We start from the raw sequence: 15,842 nt of genomic DNA on the forward strand, positions 1-15,842 counted from the left end.
ACGAGCTGTTAGATGGGACGTTAACCAGGGAGCTGTCCGCCAGCATTGGTTTCTTCCATGCTGGTAAACATTAAAGATCCCACAGTGTCTTTCGCAAAGAGCAGGCAATTATCACTGGGACCCTGGACAAATTCATGGCCTAACTACTATTACTATTACTACGACTGAGAAGGGAACGGAAAACCATGCAGCAAGTGCTTCCATGCCCAGGAGACTGCTTCGGAAGTCCAAATCACCGAGGAAAGGTTGTGGAATTCATCCAATCACACCACACACTGTATGCTACACAACAAAAAGCAGGTGGTGGTTGTTTTTCCTAAAAAGGAAATGAGATAAGCTAACAGGAAATGCACAATCATATACATATTGAGTATAATGGAAGCATAAGTCTCGTGTGAGAATTCAACAAGTTGGTCAAAGGTGGTACAAAATGAAGTATCACCTTGTAGTAAGATGGATGGATTTGCTGATTTTATGCACTTGAAACACCTGCTGCCTTCGGGAGCATTGGCAAGTGAGCTCCCCCACCCCACACCACCCAAAACTCACGGGTAATGGAGGGGAGGAGGTGGAGGTTACACAGGGTACTACCAACACATATGCAAATTTGGTGAAGATTGATCCAGCCCTGTGTTTTCCTATGATTTTCAGATGTATATACGGACAGAGAATTGCCTTATTTAACAGAATAGAATGGGCCCATCCATATTAATCGAAAGTGGTCATCCTTGTTCATTGAAGTATCCAATACAGGAAGGAAAATAGACACAGTACTTGGATAATCCACAGCATTTTAAAAGTAAGCGAGTCTTACATCCGTCTCATGGGTGGATACGCTACTTACAAAACGGTCAAGTTCGAAATTGAAGTAAAAGTCACCCCACCTGTGGATTATGACTCCCAAAAACTTGTTCTTCATTGTTGCCGTTGGAAACCAGTTACTGTGGTCTACTTTACACCTCCTATGAGGATCCAGCTCAAACCTGACAATCCACCCGAAATGTTCATACAGCTAAGCTCTGACGTGACAAACCTCAGCAATTCACTGCCTCGTCTTAGGGCCGGAAGCCAATGACCCAGGGAGGCTAAGGAGGCCTTTCAGTGGCCCTGGCGCGGCAACAAGGCCTCAACAAAAAGTCCAAGGCTGAGCGGCAAAGCCTGAACAAAGCACCGAAAGGCAATTTAGCTCACCCCGTCATAGGAACTCAATGCCAACCAGCTTGGTATTGTTGCACTCACACTCAATGGGGCCTGTGTTTGCAAGTTGGTTGGGAAATTGAAAAGGCAAATTCGGCCATGCCAGAAAAGTCATCATAACAACAAAAAAAAAAAAATTCAGTACAAGCATCACTAACACATGACAAAAGCACATGTCAAGGATGCTTCTGATGTTTCTTTAGCTGTGATTTTCTCTTTATTATAAAAGAGAGCTGAATGGCCTACCTTATTTACCTTGTATTTCAGGAATGACAGTTTCAGCACCATTCTTTTTTCGTTATGATGCAACGCTCACAGAGGTATTAGGTGCATGCGCCATACAACATAAGGAACACATGGAATATAAATTTGTGGTCTCTACTTCGCACAGCTATAGCTAGCAAGCTACTCCTCTCAATCCAACTCAAGTCAAGATCATTGTTATAGATCTGACATCATCATACAGCGTATCTGTTGTATCAGCTCCAATAGACAAAGCATGAGGAGGACGAAGCAACCATTAGACAGAATAATGTGTGTGGTCACGAGGATGGTTTAAATTTAAAAATAAAAATAAAAAAAACTAAGTGATGTGCCAATACATGAGCCCAGAGTTTCTATGTTGTGGCACATTGGCCAGTATTGTCCCATCTTGTGCACCGTTCTCTATGCAGAATAAGTCGGTTCTGCTGAAGAAATTTCTTGGCTACAGGTTACAATCCAGGATGGGTTGTCACTCCAACGTAGGAGGTTCGACTGAATGTGCAACATTTCGTAACATGTTCAGGGTGCCTGTAATAGCTCACTGACTCTTCATGAAGGACACCGTAAGATCTTTAACCTCCACTAACTACTGATAGCAGATGGGGCACCCGGTTTAGCATCCATCCGAGGAACGGTGCACACATTGATTCCTCGCCCTGCATACTGAACACCGGAATGGCAGTCTACAGCTGGGTCGGGGTTTGAACCCAGGCTAAACAGCTCATAGACGAGTGTGCATACCATAGTAACCTACAGTAACTCAAAACGGTGTACTTCTGTGATAAAGTCATGATGTCTTTTGGAAGTCCATCAAAGCAGTTACACTCACGCAAGCCGGCTGTGCTTTCAACAAGCAAGTATAATATTTGCGTACTTAGGAGAAAGCAAATTGAAATCATTCCACTGGCAAAGTGTTTGCCACCTTGCTAAGACATCTCCATCATGAATATACAAGCTTGGACACATCGATGCCACCGTCCAGACAGCTTATTTGTTCATACGGGCTCATCAGCGCTGTGTGTTTTAGGAAAGCAATTGGCCGTTTATGGCTGAGGGTAACCAAATGGTGTTGTGTTGGTTATTTCTTTCACAACCCAGGTGTGGTGATACGTCATACATCACTTAGCTACTGTACACCGGGAGCTCTCATTTAGAGCATGTTTAATAGTGCAACGCACTATGACGTGAAACTGTACGTTCCACAATGTAATGGAATCTTGAACCACAGCCAGCTTGTTACTTTTAAGGAGCTCAGGAGTATGGATATTTTTCAATTCCTCTCAATTCAATTAAGGTACCTATTGTACCACTGCGTGCAAGGTATATCAAATCTTAAGTGGCAGAATGCAGCGGTGAAGTGAGAATTGGCCACAGTAGCAGTTTCCAAACGAAATAATGTGATTTATATTTGCAATCTTGGCCCAAACTCCGATACGATTGTCCAGGAAGGTGAAGGCAGTCCCAAAGGAGTCGGTAGATGGCATGATAGCTGGTGATTTTCCTCCTTTTGGTGAGGGTCAGGAAACACTCAAGGCATAAACCATAACACCTCCCAGTGATCACCAGACATGCAACGTCGTTCTTGGCCATCGTGGGAATGACAATTTCAACCCCCTAAGCGAAGCTACGTTGGAGTTATGGGCCACTGAGACAATCTGAGCCACTTGCGATGCCAGGAAACAGTGGATCGCAGATGAAACTGCAAAAGCTAAATCGGCCGACGACAAGGAGTTGGCTGTGGATCTCTATCATTGCTTGCAGACATTGCAGCCTTGACCCTTTGGGACACTGGGATTAGCATCCACAGCATCTGGTAGGACAGACAAAGCGCTTTACCAAGTTGTTCAATCCCCTCTCTGACACTGACCAATGTGTACTTGACTAAAACTTGAATATAAATGAACAGAGGCAGAAATCCGCTGTGCTGTGAAATCCTTAAGGCCTGGTCAAGCTTGGGGTGCCTTAGAGATCACTGCAGTCATCCTTAACACCATAATTCCTACATTTTGAAATGTCTTCCCTCAAGTAGCATTTTCATCATCCATACGAAGTCTCACACTTGTCGATACCGATTGATAAGCTTACATATTGATCACACTCAATTACGTGAATTTTCGAATTTGCCCTGGATTTTTGCTTCATTACAACTCCGAGTAAAGCTTGCATATAACCTTACCGGGCAATAATCACCATTCTGTGACGGCTATTGTCTGTAAATTTAAAGTCTTGATATTTTTCTTGCTGTTCCACACTCTGTCATCCCAATTGCCACATCTCCATTTTTTGCACCTGGGTTAAAGCAGGAATCATGTGATCATGGGGATGAATTACCAACAGAAAGACAATTTCCCTCAAAAGTTATGAACACACCGACATTACTCCACCTTTTAGAAACAAAAGAGAAAGTCATAGTTGCACCACCCTTATATTATTTCCAGAAGCACAAGGGTCATTCACTAGTAGTAGTAGTAATAGTACAACAACTACTACTACGACTACTAAATGCATTTCAGGTTCCAATTGTCTTGACAAATGAGCTATCTTTTTCTGCCGATTACTGCTGGAAATATCAAACCACTATTTTTCAGTAGAGTACATTCTAAAGTGCTTTAGTTTTTATCTTTCTTTTGTAAAAACAAGCTCGAATGAGCTAAGATCCTCGTCCTCTTAATGATGATGTCATAAAAACGAATATGACGTCATTGTGATGTATCAGGTTTGCGATAAATTATCTGCGCTAATGCCCGGCTTGATTCCCGCAAACAAAATTCAAACAGCTTGCCTAGTTTCGGAGATAATGGGAGAGGCGATTTCCATTAGCGGCGATATTATGACGTCAACTTTTTTTTCTCGGAAGAATTTCCAAAATCGGAGATGGTTATTGCCTGCACGTGGGCTTTCTGCATATACATGGCAAGTTTCACGAAGATCCGATGAAAACTCTGGGTTGTGAAACAAAAAATGTCAAAAAATAGGAATGACGTCATAAAAATTGATATGATGTCATAGTGATGTATCATATGTGAGGTAATTCATCTCTGCTAATGCCCTGTTCGATTTCCGCAAACAGAATTCAAAAAGCTTGCCTAGTTCCGGAGATAATTTTTTCGGAGATTTCAATTAGTGGAGATATTTTGACGTCATAACTTTTTTTCTTGAAGGAATTTTCAAAATCGGAGATGGTTACTGTCTGCGAAGGATAGTTTTACATACATATGCCGAGTTTCAGGAAGTTTCGATGAAAACTGCAGGCTGTGAAACAAATTTAAAAAACAAACAAAAAATGGCAAAAATAGGAATGACGTCATAAAAATTGATATGACGTCATCGTGATGTATCATATGTGCGGTAATTCATCTTTGCTAATGCCCTGTTGGATTCCCACAAACAGAATTCAAAAAGCTTGCCTCGTTTCGGAGATAATTTTTTAGGCGATTTCCATTAGCGGAGATATTTTGACGTCATAACTTTTTTTTCTAGGAGGAATTTTCAAAATCGGAGATGGTTACTGTCTGCGCAGGGTAGTTTTACATACATATGCCAAGTATCAGGAAGTTTCGATGAAAACTGCAGGCTGTGAAACAAATTAAACAAACAAACAAAAAATGTCAAAAAATAGGAATGACGTCATAAAAATTGATATGACGTCATCGTGATGTATCATATGTGCGGTAATTAATCTCTGCTAATGCCCTGTTCGATTCCCGCAAACGGAATTCAAAAAGCTCGCCTAGTTTCGGAGATAATTTTTTAGGCGATTTCATTAGCGGAGATATTTTGATGTCATAACTTTTTTTCTCGGAGGAATTTTCAAAATTGGAGATGATTACTGTCTGCGCAGGGTATTTTTACATATATATATATGACAAGTTTCAGGAAGTTTCGATGAAAACTGTAGGCTGTGAAACAAAAAAATCCTCAAGAACAACAATGTGAGTCAGACTTATAGATCTCCACGAGGATATATATATATATATATATATATATATATATATATATATATATATATATATATATATATATATATATATATATATACATATACATACATACATATATATATATATATATATATATATATATATATATATATGTATTTATACAAACATATATATATATATATATATATATATATATATATATATATATATATATATATATATATATATATATATATATATATATATATATATATATATATATATATATATATATATATATATATATATATATATATATATATATACATACATATATACATATATATGTGTGTGTGTGTGTGTGTGTGTGTGTGTGTGTGTGTGTGTGTGTGTGTGTGTGTGTGTGTGTGTGTGTGTGTGTGTGTGTGTGTGTGTGTGTGTGTGTGTGTGTGTGTGTGTGTTCACACCGGGATCATTGAATGGAAATGCTAATGCAAATGTACAAAAATTAGCATCGTGTTACAGTCAGTGTGCTTCTTTGGTTGGATTTAAATTCCTGATTGCAAACCTCTTGACTGGTGTTGAGCAGGGCAGCACCAATGTGCTCGTGTGGCAGGCAACACTTGTTGCTGGCAGGTGAAGCAGCAAGTGCTGTGATGGGACTCGATTTATGCCCAACTGCCTCATCAAGTCAGGGGGTTTGATGCAGTTATATTAATAAACCTAATATAGACACGAACAAACGATCAGCAGTATGTTGACCTAACGAGTGCAACACAAGGCCAAAATCTAGATCAACATCTCTGCTTTCATCTATTCATGTCTATAGGCCTTAACCTCAATCTGCAAAGGCTTGAGTACCATCCTAGTTTGGAGGTGATATGTTGGTATCATTTATGTACTTGACGTCAGTGTCGTATCATAGAGTCAATGTGTTTCTCTGGATATATATATATATATATATATATATATATATATATATATATATATATATATATATATATATATATATATATATACTGAAACATGTGGAGTGTGATGAGCACTCTGCCAATACCCATTGGACACAGTCCACAGCAAAGTGTCGCCTCCAATACAGAGACTTCGGCCAGGTGACTGTTGAAGAGACGAAGATTATATGGTCATCATCAGCTAAACATGAAACGCAACCACCGATCCAGATTTAAGACTTATTTGTCCTTATCAGGATGGTAAACTGATAAATATCAAAGCAATGATAACCACATTCTTCGTTTATACATCAGATGCACCTCCTGACTGTTTTGTTGAGCATCGCCGCGGATTATGTCTCAAACGGTAAAACTGCATAATCCGCACAGAACAACCATCCGTCTGCCACCAGACAATTTTTCCTGCTCATGTAAACCATTCAACCAGAAGGAACATGATGTGATCGGTGGGAAAAACGAAACATGTGGCGTGTGACGAGCATTCCGCCAATCCCCATTGGACATAGTCCACACTCTGCTGATCCCCATGAGACACAGTCCACACCAAAGCATCGCATTTGTTATATAACGAGAATGTGGTCATCATTGGTTAGATATTTATTGGTATACAATCCTGAAGAGGGCAAATAGGCCCGAAATCCAGATTGCTGGTTCCGTTTGATATTTATCTTATGATGACCATATAATATTTGTCTCTTCGACAGAGTCACCGGGCCAAAGCCTCTGTGTTGGAGGCGACGCTTTGCTGTGATCGGCAGAGTGGGGATCGGCAGAGTGGCAGAGTCCAATGGGGATCGGCAGAGTGCTCATCACACTCCACATGTTTCGATTTTCCCGCCGATCACATCATGTGCCTTCTAGTTGAATGTTTTGCATTAGCAGGAACAATTGTCTGGGTGGCAGACGGATGATTGCTCTGTGCGCATTATGCGGTTTTACCGTGTGAGACATAATCCCCAGCGATGCTCACCATAACAGTCAGGAGGTGCATCTGATATCTATATCTATATCTATCTATCTCTATATCCTCTTTTTTAAAAGGGAAGGCACAACCAACCAATAAATATAATTAAGATCTACTCCACCAATTTTGAAAGCTCTTTCAAAACCAATCACTGACTCACACAATAAATGTTTTAAAGTGACCTCGTAAGATAAAAGTTTTCATCCTAATCTATTTTACAGCCAAGATTCCCGGAAAAATCACAAAACTGTCCGTAAGTATCTGTAAACGAAAAACAATCTGTCAACAAAAGTCAACCCATTGCTCCTGCTCACAGAGGGTCATGTGACCAAAGACAATAGCATTTTATGTGATCTTGCACGACATGAACATTTCCCAAGAGAGCTCGTGTTTCTCGGTTTCAGGAAAGTATGACTTTTATAGAATTATCTGTAGGTTTTTGTTGTTTACAGATGATGTACAGTGGTATGAAAGAAGTCATAAATAATCATATTTACAGAGAGTGGACAGTGTTAGGTATGGGTATGCCATATGCCTTTATATTACAAACATCTACTGAAAGCGTACCAAATGACTGTTATACTGTACTGTACTGCGTTTAATACCAGGTCAGCAATTGAACCCAAGCCATACATAGAATCATGCAATCGCCATCTCTCGAGCAGTCTTTTATACATTTGTTATTAATCTAAGTTTAATCAACATAACAAAATGAAAGGTGGTAAATTCACTTGATGATAACTCAAATTGGCTAACGATGTGCAACGTCGGAACAGATACAAGACTAGAGAGTTCATAGAACATCTTACCCTGTGCTGTCTTGAGAAAAGGGACATTGGAAGGATCTTTTCAACTCTTGCTTTGCATTTCCGAGCACAATCTATAGTTGTGACGAGCCGCGATTGAATTTGAAAGTGCCAACAAGGCGATTTATGTTCCAATGTGTTCAAATATATAATTCAATTGAAATAAATTAAAAGTTTTTAAGGCTCCAGAAAGGAAAAACCTTTTTGCAGAAGTTTTTCATCGTTAATGAAAAAAATTGCCGTTGATGCACCATATTTTACACCACCTTATTTAACAGATTAAAATCGTTATTCAAGCTTGTTGTTTGTGTCCTTTATGACATCCTTAAAAACAGTAAGTTTCCTGTTTGAAAGTGATTTTCGATTTTGTTTGACTGCCAGCTAGGCAGAGCAAAACAATTACCTTACTCTTTTATGTGCATATGTGCTTCAGACGAGATTCCATCCAATTTGCCGAAATAAGTGTGTGTGTGTGTGTGTGTGTGTGTGTGTGTGTGTGTGTGTGTGTGTGTGTGTGTGTGTGTGTGTGTGTGTGTGTGTGTGTGTGTGTGTGTGTGTGTGTGTGTGTGTGTGTGTGTGTGTGTGTGTGTGTGTGTCAGTGTGCTTGTCTCCTCCATAACTCCAAAAGCATGAAACCTAGTGGCCTGAAACTTTGCATGAATACTAAGGGAATTCCAAGGGAGTGCATGAATGAAAATTGGGTGTTTGGATTAACGAAAACAGCCCTTTTGAAGATAATTAATTGGGTGCTCATCATGACAAACCAGAAAAAGTCTGATGAAGATGGCAGCGCATCATCTTGGTCAGCCCTCTGTCAGCTCAGCGTAATCTTACGCTGCCATTTTTTTTTTCTGGCTTGCTCAACAACGACCCATCACTTTGGCAGAGACAGACTCAAGTAAAAAGTTAAATGTTTCGTTTTTAACAGTTTCTTCAACCATTTTGTTGGAGTGTTTGCTTGAGTGCTTCAGCCACTTGGCCGCACTGCAAGCCACACTGTCCCTCTGTGGCAGTGGGGACATCTCCAGAGTGAGAAAGGCAAAATAAATTAGATGATTACAATGAGTAAAACATGTTTTCAGTTTCAAAGCAATGAATGCCACGTCATGCCAGGATAGCCGAGAGGTATACACGCTCACTCTAGCCTGTGTTTGATTCCTGACCCAGCTAAAAACTGTCATTCTGGTGTTTCCCATGCAGGGTGATTCATCAATGTGTGTGCCGTCTCTCAGATGAATGTCAAACTGGGCATCACATCTGCCGGAATCCCCCCTCCTCACTCTCCCCTCTCCCTCCCCTCCCCTCCCTCTCTCTTCCCTCTCCCCCTCTCTCCCCTTCCCCTTTCTCACCCCTCTCCCTCTGTCACCCACATTCCTCTCTTATCCAAATCCCTCTCTCACCTCTCTCTAACCCCTCGGCCCTCCCTCTGTCTTTCTCATCCCTCTCCCTTTCTCACCCCTTTCCCTCGCACACCCCTCTCCTTCTCCCATCCCTCTTCCTCTCATCTTCTTACTCTCCCTCGCCTCTCCTTCACTTCCTTCCTATCTCCCCCCTGCCTCCTCTCTTCCCCTGATCCCCTCTCTCCTCTCTCTCCCTCCCCTCTCTCTACCCTATCCCTAATCTCTCTCTCATCTCCCTCCCTCCCTCCTTCTTCTTCCCCCACTCCTCTCATATTCCAGTGAGATACCGTAACACGGTTCTCTGTGGGAAGATTTTCAGTTAGGAGGGCAAAATAAATTTGATGATTAAAATGAATAAAAAATGTTTTCAGTTGTTAGAAAGCAATGGATCGCCACATCACGGCAAGATTGCCAAGAGGTACGCACGCGAGCTCTAAGCCCTCTAGCCTGGGTTTGAATGCAGACCCAGCTATAAACTACAGTAATACCCTAACCATTTTCTCTCCTGGGCAAAGCTCCATAGGGGTCAGAGAATACGAACTGGAGAAAGTGGGAGAAGCTCTGGATGGAATAGTGTTGACACTTGGGAAGCCAGGGAAGTGTTGGACGATGCTCAAAGCGATGCCTAGCATGAGAACTGGCCTGAGAGTGGACTTCCCGCCTTCCACCTTCAAGGCCAGATGAGCTTATTGAATGGGCAGGCTTGAGCCTATCTTTCATTATTTTTGGGTATTTATATCAATTACCTGCACAGTTATTTAATTATTTGAATGCTTTCCTTGCCCATTGCCCTCGGTTAGATAGCTGTTCAAATGTGTGTCGACCTTCTGTGGGATGTGTTTGCGGCCTGTTGTGTGTTAAGCATGCAATTAACATTCCATTGAAAGCATTCAATTTCTATTGCTGTATCCATTGCATTGCGTAACCCCCTGCCTTGGATTATCAAGTTAAACAAATAAATCCTTTCCTCATGTTGACTTTATGCCATGAACAAGACCTGCATGTTGGAATCAGCCATTTCGAGGAGCACGTGTGCTGGGTTTGAGCGCACATATTAAATTGAAAACCATCACGTTTCTGGATGACTTGGGGATGTTGTCTTTGTGGTGGTATAATCATGCCTCATATGCTGGAGTATATTCACCCTGCCACCGACGGTGAACGAGGTTATGTTTTCACCACCTCTCTGTCTATTTGTTTGTTACTTGCAAAATCGAAGATTTTTCAAGCGTATTGGTTAATCGATGATGTTATTGGGTCGCAAAAAGAGGTGACTCTCATTGTCAGTAATTCTGTCTGTTTGTTTGGATGTTTGTTTGTCATCAGGATAATTGGTAGTAAACGTGGGCGGATTTTGACCAAACTCGGGTGGTAGGTACATCTTATGACCTAGTGCTTTGGAAATTGTGATGGTTGCTAGGGACGCTATGGTTCCCTAGCAACAACAGAAAAACCTTCAAAATCGGTACCTTTCACGCCCTAGCGACCAGGTGAGTGCATCGATACGAATGAAACTTTGTAGGTTCATGGAACTCAATGAGTACTACAACTTTGCCTCAGGACATATTGACCGATTTCGCTTAGGTCAGGGGTCAAAGGTAAATGAGTGCATTGTTCGGGCAAAATGACCATTCAAAGCCCACTTGCTCATATACAGGTTAACCGATTCGATTGCAATTTCGTAAATACTTAGTACTTGATTAACTCAGATCAAGGGTCAAAGGTCATCGGATGCTCCGCGACCCATGGCTGCCTACCGGCTTGTTCTGTCTGTTTGTCGCCGACAGGTCACAATTTTAAACTGATCTTCACGAAACTTCACCAAATGGTAGAGTTTGGCAAAAGGAAGAAGCCCATTGTTTTTGAGGTCAAAAGGTCAACATAGGCCAAAGGTCAACAACTAGGGTGGTATTTCTAAAATCTTCAATTTTCATCCGATTGACTTGAAATTTGAAGAGGATTTATATTTCACATCACTTAACTCAACTCGCCAATTATGTTTGAGGTCTTCATAGACAAAAAGGTCAACATAGGTCAAAGGTCAACAACAAAGGTGAGATTTATAAAATCCTCAATTTTCAACCGATTGACTTGGAATCTGAAGAGGATTTGCATATCAGGTCACTGAATTCAACTCGGCAATTATTTTTGAGGTCCTCCTCAACAAAAAGGACAACATAGGCCGAATTTCTAAAAATGTCAATTTTCAACCGATTCACTTAAAATTTGAAGAGGAGTTGCATATTTTGTCATTGAATTCAACCACTAAATATTTTTGAGGTCAAATTTGTTTTATGGGTTTTGCAAGTATCATGCTCTAAATGACATCATATTCTTGTTTGTCGGTTTGTCTCTCTGTGTGTTTGCAGGATATCTTGTGGACGGATGCAGATACAATTTGGTGGGCAGGTTGGGTGTGTGACAAGGATGAACTGATTATCTTTTGGTGAAGATCCGGATCTGGATTCGACTAGTACAATTTTTTAAGTGATTCTTCACCATTGATAGGGCCAACAATGATATACAGCACAATATCTCAAAAAGTTGTGGACAGATTCAGATGAAACTTGGTGGATGGGTTCGTTGTGTGACTACGACGAACCAATTCAATTTTAGTGAAGATCCGAATGCGGATCTGGATACGAGAATTATTTAATTTCTGAAGTGATTCTTCACCATTGAGAGATAGGGCCAAAACGATATATAGCATGATATTTCAAAAATGTAATGAGCCCGATATATTGTCGTGGATGAGGCATTACGTTGCTCTACTGAGTGCCCTTCTAGTTTATATTGTGGTTGTGCAAGCCTACTTCTTACCTCTCGGCTAAGCTTACGGGACTCGCCCGCGGTGGACTGGATAGCACCCAGCGTCCCTGTCATTTTTGTGTTACAATAATTTCAAGAAAATTATTACAATAATGCACATTACCTATGAAATTTAATTAAACAAATGTATCTATATTTTTAGAACCTATTAATGACATTTAAAAGCAACTGCAGGATGACAAATATGTTATTGCAGCAGTTGTTAACTGTTGGCATGCTGTTGTGTCATTATGTTCACCTTTCCTAAAAATATTTATACATTTTACAGTACAGTACATCGCAATTTACAAAATCACACTGAGAGCGTTTGCAATACAAGTTCACTTTGGACCATTTGAAATCCCCTTTGAAAATGGGTCTCACACGGGGGGGGGGGGGGCGGGAGGAGGGGGGAGTGGGGAACTTGGATAATGGTTATAAATTGCCTTCCACATAATAACACACTCATGTAGGTATACAGTACTGTATTTCGAAGCACAGCATCTATCGGAGGAAGCTCACATCCAGTTGTTCTGCTGCTGCTGACATCACATAATGGTCGACTCAACGACTTTTATAATGAAACTCCAAAAGCAGAATGATTCATTAATGCTAGTGCTAATAAATGTATTATAATTATCAAACCATCGTTTGAAAATGAGTTACAATTGAATCGCTCACAAGATGTGACTCCTATTTAACCTACCTGCAGGAATGAAATTTAAAACCACTATAATTAGGTTATTATTATTCCTACTAAAATTAGTGGTGGTAGTGGTCCTAGTAATAATAGTGGTAGTAGTCATAGTAGTAGTAGAGTATATGAAGCCAAATGTTATGAGACCTTGTTGAAATTAAAATAATTATATATTTGACCAATGTTGCAACAGAACAAGAAAGAAGTCGTAAATATGGTATAGCCGCTGCTCAGATTGCCCGGGAAGTTACGTAATTTCCCCCAAACTCAGCTGAGGGTTCGTCTGATGTCCAGTGCACTGGTGTCTCGTGTATTTGTCTGCATACGTGTGTGTGATATATCATGCAGCACCTCCACAAGCCTTAGATGTTGTTAAAAACAAAAAAAAAATCAAGTGAAGGAATAAGTGCATAAATTAATGAAATGAAATTATGAATCAAATCATGTAATGAAACTCAAAGTATGAATAGAAAGCTGAAACATATAAAAGTCTCCCTTAAAGTGAAGATGAGTGCTACATTAAAAGGATGTGTGCATATAATAAGCTAATGAGTTTCTTCAAACTAAACTTATGCAGCAGTGGTGGGGATAGTTAAAAATTTATCCTGTTTATCATTTGTATGAAACATGGTTTCCTCATCAATTATCACATCATAAAGAAGTTGAACTTGGATGTTTATTTCATGGAATTGCTTTGGTCAAATTCACACGCGTTGTATCACGAGAGGTTTATTGAACACCTTACCCAGTGCAGCGTTACCAGCAATTCACATCAACACCAGTCTCAGCCAGGACTCAACACCAGTCATAACCAGAACTCAACACCAGTCTTAATCAGAACTCAACACCAGTCTTAATCAGAACTCAACACCAGTCTTAATCAGAACTCAACACCAGTCTTAATCAGAACTCAACACCAGTCTCAGCCAGCACTCAACACCAGTCTTAGCCAGCACTCAACACCAGTCTTAATCAGCACTCAACACCAGTCTTAGCCAGCACTCAACACCAGTCTAAGCCAGCACTCAACACCAGTCTTAGCCAGCACTCAACACCAGTCTTAGCCAGCACTCAATACCAGTCTTAATCAGAACTCAACACCAGTCTTAATCATAACTCAACACCAGTCTTAGCCAGCACTCAACACCAGTCTTAATCAGCACTCAACACCAGTCTTAGCCAGCACTCAACACCAGTCTAAGCCAGCACTCAACACCAGTCTTAATCAGAACTCAACACCAGTCTTAGCCAGCACTCAACACCAGTCTTAATCAGAACTCAACACCAGTCTTAATCAGAACTCAACACCAGTCTAAGCCAGCACTCAACACCAGTCTTAATCAGAACTCAACACCAGTCTTAATCAGAACTCAACACCAGTCTTAATCAGAACTCAACACCAGTCTCAGCCAGCACTCAACACCAGTCTTAGCCAGCACTCAACACCAGTCTTAATCAGCACTCAACACCAGTCTTAGCCAGCACTCAACACCAGTCTAAGCCAGCACTCAACACCAGTCTTAGCCAGCACTCAACACCAGTCTTAACCAGCACTCAATACCAGTCTTAATCAGAACTCAACACCAGTCTTAATCATAACTCAACACCAGTCTTAGCCAGCACTCAACACCAGTCTTAATCAGCACTCAACACCAGTCTTAGCCAGCACTCAACACCAGTTTAAGCCAGCACTCAACACCAGTCTTAATCAGAACTCAACACCAGTCTTAGCCAGCACTCAACACCAGTCTTAATCAGAACTCAACACCAGTCTTAATCAGAACTCAACACCAGTCTAAGCCAGCACTCAACACCAGTCTTAATCAGAACTCAACACCAGTCTTAATCAGAACTCAACACCAGTCTTAATCAGAACTCAACACCAGTCTCAGCCAGCACTCAACACCAGTCTTAGCCAGCACTCAACACCAGTCTTAATCAGCACTCAACACCAGTCTTAGCCAGCACTCAACACCAGTCTAAGCCAGCACTCAACACCAGTCTTACCCAGCACTCAACACCAGTCTTAGCCAGCACTCAACACCAGTCTTAATCAGAACTCAACACCAGTCTTAATCAGAACTCAACACCAGTCTTAGCCAGCACTCAACACCAGTCTTAGCCAGCACTCAACACCAGTCTTAATCAGCACTCAACACCAGTCTTAGCCAGCACTCAACACCAGTCTAAGCCAGCACTCAACACCAGTCTTAGCCAGCACTCAACACCAGTCTTAGCCAGCACTCAATACCAGTCTTAATCAGAACTCAACACCAGTCTTAATCATAACTCAACACCAGTCTTAGCCAGCACTCAACACCAGTCTTAGCCAGCACTCAACACCAGTCTTAATCAGCACTCAACACCAGTCTTAGCCAGCACTCAACACCAGTCTAAGCCAGCACTCAACACCAGTCTTAGCCAGCACTCAACACCAGTCTTAGCCAGCACTCAACACCAGTCTTAGCCAGCACTCAACACCAGTCTTAATCAGCACTCAACACCAGTCTTAGCCAGCACTCAACACCAGTCTAAGCCAGCACTCAACACCAGTCTTAATCAGCACTCAACACCAGTCTTAGCCAGCACTCAACACCAGTCTAAGCCAGCACTCAACACCAGTCTTAATCAGAACTCAACACCAGTCTTAATCAGAACTCAACACCAGTCTTAGCCAGCACTCAACACCAGTCTTAGCCAGCACTCAACACCAGTCTTAATCAGCACTCAACACCAGTCTTAGCCAGCACTCAACACCAGTCTAAGCCAGCACTCAACACCAGTCTTAGCCAGCACTCAACACCAGTCTTAGCCA

The 15,842-nt window shown here is 41.2% G+C and overlaps 1 protein-coding gene across 2 annotated transcripts in view; it reads right to left on the bottom strand.

Annotated features, from left to right (window-relative positions):
* Window positions 1–15,842, bottom strand: part of LOC147008698 (interleukin-1 receptor accessory protein-like 1) — a 724,240-nt gene that overhangs the window by 452,263 nt on the left and 256,135 nt on the right. The window contains exon 1 of one of the 2 annotated variants that reach the window (XM_085864161.1): window positions 885–1,009. The exons of the other annotated variant lie outside the window; for it this stretch is intronic. The gene's annotated coding sequence lies outside the window, so the exon portion shown is untranslated. Of the gene's footprint in view, window positions 1–884; window positions 1,010–15,842 lie in introns of those variants that run through there. 2 annotated transcript variants of the gene reach the window in all.

This window comes from Eptatretus burgeri, chromosome 18 (genome assembly GCF_056783735.1).
Source record: "Eptatretus burgeri isolate ZD-2024b chromosome 18, Ebu_testis_v1, whole genome shotgun sequence".
NCBI lineage: Eukaryota > Metazoa > Chordata > Myxini > Myxiniformes > Myxinidae > Eptatretus > Eptatretus burgeri.